This window comes from Dipteris shenzhenensis, chromosome 30 (assembly GCF_047967505.1).
Source record: "Dipteris shenzhenensis isolate YYH24624 ecotype China chromosome 30, Dip_SZ_1.0, whole genome shotgun sequence".
NCBI lineage: Eukaryota > Viridiplantae > Streptophyta > Polypodiopsida > Gleicheniales > Dipteridaceae > Dipteris > Dipteris shenzhenensis.
The window spans coordinates 18,356,020-18,360,390 of NC_141625.1; the positions used below are offsets into that span (position 1 = coordinate 18,356,020).

Sequence of the window (4,371 nt, forward strand, 5' to 3'; positions counted from 1 at the left end):
GGGATGCTCTTTGGTCAATTAAAAATGAGAAAGAAGGAATGAAGAAAGTTTTTATTTTCATATAAAATAGGCACATTTGATGTGTTTTTTGGCAAATGAGAATTTATGATAGAACAAAGCTTATCATTGGGAAAAAAAGGCTCATTTTGAAGTTTTGAGGTGGCAACCTTTGTAGAGTCTATTAGGACTACTCAAAACAGTTCCATGTATCCGTGACACAAAATCATGCAATGTGATAAAATCATGCATTGATATTGTGTCTATTCTTGAGAGAGGCGCCATTCGCGCTGTCCGAGAACCCAGGAAGGGCATTGGGTACTGCAATAGCTCGCCATTACCCTACAGTTCATTAGTTCCACTATCGAAGTGGATTTAACACACCTTGGAGTCTTGTATTGATTAATTGACGCTCCTCTGCTCAAACAATAATCCATCAATTGATCAAAGGTGCCAGGTTCAACTACTCTTATCTCAAGAGGACCAATTGATTTATCACTGACTCGCCCTTGGCGATACACAGAATCGAGAGACTCTTCAATGGCCAGACAACACTTCTCGAATATGCTGCTATCCAATGACTCGTAGGTATTGAGCTCCCAATAAAGGACATAGTGCCCGGGGATTGTTGACAAGTCTGCATAGCTTGTATACTCCACCAATCTTGCACCATGCCAGCTGGTCTAAATGTGTGTCGGTAGCAACTTTGACGGATTTTTGGAGGGTGTCTTCATCTGTCTTGTCAGCATCAATGTTCAGAACAACATTCTTTCTACATATGAATTGGAATTGTGGAGCCTTGTTATGAAATCCTGTTACGCGAAGTATATCACCCACCCTATAACGATAAAGACCTGCATTGGCAAGGTTGCATGCATGTCAGCATAGAGATATCTCACATTGACAAATGAAATCTTTCCTAAAGAAGCAGGCATGTCCGCAACACCCTAGAAAACAGAAACTGATCTCTAGGGAGAAGTTTCAAACCATATACTTGAAGCTATCCTACCTGCATATGTTGTAACAACAAGCTCATACTCGAGCCCAACTTGTACGTCTACAAGTTCAACAAGCTCTTCCTGATCTATTGCATTACATTTCTCCCCATGACTGCGGTTTACTGGGAGGAACTCGAAGTAAGCCATACTGGGGATGAGGGTGTAAGAAACCTCAGACGGCTTGCACAAAGGCTTAAGGTTCACACCAAAGTAGCATTCCGAGGAGGCATACATGGTGCAAACGAGAGGAAGGCCGCCACTATAGAAATTCAACGTTGGGATATACTGCGCCATGGCACCCGTCACAATGACATCGATGTATCTTGTGTGAGGCCAAATCTGAGTGATGATCCCTTGCCATGACTCGTTTCGACAGCATGCCTCGAGACGATCTGCCAATTCCGGATTGGGAGAGAGGAGCTTCATGACCGCACTCCTAGCGCTCGTATCTGTTATGGCATCGTTGAGGTGCCCCGTCCTTATATCTTGAAAGAAGTCCTTCCAATGCTCCTCGAGGAACTTTATAGCTCTAAGCAACCCGGAAGCAAAAACGGCTCCCATTCTCAGCACCTCCGAGGCCTGGATAAGTCCACAAAGCAACTGGCAATACATGCTTTGATACGCATCTGGACACAAAACCGTCTCGTTGGGACTGGTGTAAACGTTGTATGGGTCGTATGGTCGCTCCATGAACCAGCGGCTCTTGTAGTAGCTGGTAAGAACCGGGCGAGCCAACAAGCCTCCAGATGTCTTTGCCTCCGACTTGATGAAGAAAAAATACATGCCTTTGCCCTCATCAAGCCCGGGAACGTACCTACGATTTTACCAAAACTCAGCAAAAGAAGTTCGATATGTATTTGCGTTGAAAGTTTGAAATTACACAAACGAGCTGCAAACTCGCTAGTTGGGGCCCACTGAGCTTGCATACGACAAACGAAAGAAGCGTGGAAATAACACATTTCTGCTGTATCACGTAATATTAATTCAGCGTTCCACACGGAATCGAATAGGAGCCTAGGACCCCAAACGTGAGGAGTCCTTACTAATTCATAATTGGCATGAGAAGGCTGTACAGCAGGCAGCGCCTTTCGAATTCGTCGTCTATAGTGGGCATCAACTTACGCTCTCCCGCAGATGTTCCAGAGCTACAGGAACAAGAACAAACAACGGTTGAGCGGAAAGCTGGAGATGGGGAGCTGCATATTTGCATAGAGTGGTTCTTTCACCTAGTCAAAAATTCCGATATGGGATGGCCTGAGAGAATCGGTGTCTTATCTCCGTTGGCGATGCGCTGGATCTCGGGGGCTAGATCTTCGTATGTAATAACAGGAAGCAGCTTCTTGAACGACTCGCGGTCAGTCCTCCCATTTAAGCCAAATCTCTGCAGGTACTCGGTGTGCGAGTTCCTCTCCAAAATAGAGGCGAGGATGCGGTCCTGAACGTCGGCGGCGTTGCGAGTGAGGTCCTCAATGAGGTCGAGAGCATCCTGGTCTTTGTGTTTATGGGAGGGGGGGGAGGGAAGGGTGAGGAACTGGGCGGAGGATCGAAGGGGAGTAGGAGGCATGATGGGTTTGGATTGGACGAGCTCAGCTAGCGAAGGAGTACTAGTGTTTGAATTGATGAGGAGGAAGAAGAAAGTTGCTTGGCTTTATAAAGCACGTGGTTTCTGTCATACGTGGCAATGCGGTTCTGAAGCGGCCATGCTATGAGCTGGCAAGGGGCGGAACGCCCCTTGCTGATTGTCCCCGTGGGCGCCGACGTTTCGCTGCAGGGCGGATTCGTTCTTGCTGGTTGTCCCCCCTGGCCCCGACACATCACGCTTCTGGCCACGGCGGGTCATCCTCATCGCCGTCTTGTCGACGAAACCTCGAATAAATCGTTCGTGTTTCCTTCGAACTTTGGCGCTATTGTTGGGGTATCTGGGGTCTATAATTATCTTTAACCTATTAACCATGGAAAAAAAAAGGCTCACGTGGCAGCTTGGGGGCCAAGAGCTTCCACGTGTCCGTATTCCACTTCAGATGTTTGACATTCGTACCATACCTCAATCGCCAATCGGCAAACGTCAACTTCTCTTCCATCCTTCCTCTTGCACCACAGTTCTCATAAAGCTTCAAAGAATCTAAGGATTGAGTGGTTCTCAAATAGGTGATTACGATCTGGCCTAGATTTAGAGGTTCAAGAATCGCGCTGTCATCTTTCAGATTCAAGCGACGAGAATAGGTAGAGAACTAGAAGCGAGCTTCCACGGATAGAAAGATGTATAGCAGGCAACAGACACTCGGATTGATATGTAAGTCAGTTTTGTGCCTTTGCAGTGGCGTTGCAATTGTATGGACGAGCTCTACGTTGCGGATTTTGATTCTCTATTAACCATTTCGAACTGCAGGTCCCAGGAAAACTACCAATTGATGCAATCTCGGATGTAATAGAGTATGTTTGGGGTCTAAAGAAGCAGATCCTCACATTTGATGTATGCCAGCGAGTGCTGCGGTAGAGGTTAATTGATTTGGATCGAGAGACAGCCTGATTAAGGGAAATTGAGTAGTTATACGTAGCTACTTTTGAAGTGTTCAAAAAAGCAAAACGCTATGTGGTAGCCGTACGGAGCTTGAATTGAAGCCGACCGAAGGAAGACTCAGCCTCTGGGATTTGCTGAAGCATTTCATGACAACAGCCTTGCCCATCATTTTTCAAACGTATGGATCGCCTTGTGTATCTTCCTCAATGGGACAATCAAGGCATCAACTTCATTAAGAGTGCTTGATGTCTACCTCAATGTAGGAGACTCCCCTGAGATGAACAGGAATCAGTATTTGCTATTAGAAATTCGCTGCCATTGGGCTTTTTTTGCCTTGGTACTCTGTGCTTCCAAACGTTGTTCTATCCAATACTTGAAGAGCTTCTATATTGTAATAATTAACCACATTACTTGGAGTTTTGGAATTGGTATCATTGGTAGGCTCGACAGCCTAGGCTGACTTGGTTCGATTATACGCGAGTGATATCGTGTTTGATGTCTGCAAAACAAAAAGGGACTGTGAATTTGTAGTTTTTCAACTCTGTTGGGTTGGCAGAGGGTAGTAATGTGCCAGGGCATCTTTCCTCTCCCTCGGGTTGGATCAAGGTTGCGTTCGTGAGTCTCATGTGTTCCAGTAATGGGAAACAAGGACAAAATCCATACTTTGAAGTCCACACAAATAGATAAACATTTTATCGGTATATCCCACTTGGAAAAATCTATGACTTAAGCCCTAGCAGCATATGATGACAAGTTACGACGGCCTGTGCACTAAGGAATGATCCATAGGGAAGGGCTGCTATCGCCAGAGGATGGAGGATCCGCTTGCTACTGCTAGGGTGTGGGCATATGTTG

General features: G+C 45.9%; 1 pseudogene; it reads right to left on the bottom strand.

Annotated features, from left to right (window-relative positions):
- Positions 1-260: 260 nt before the first annotated feature.
- LOC147881795 (indole-3-acetic acid-amido synthetase GH3.5 pseudogene) lies at positions 261-3,759 on the bottom strand (annotated as a pseudogene).
- Positions 3,760-4,371: the final 612 nt, after the last annotated feature.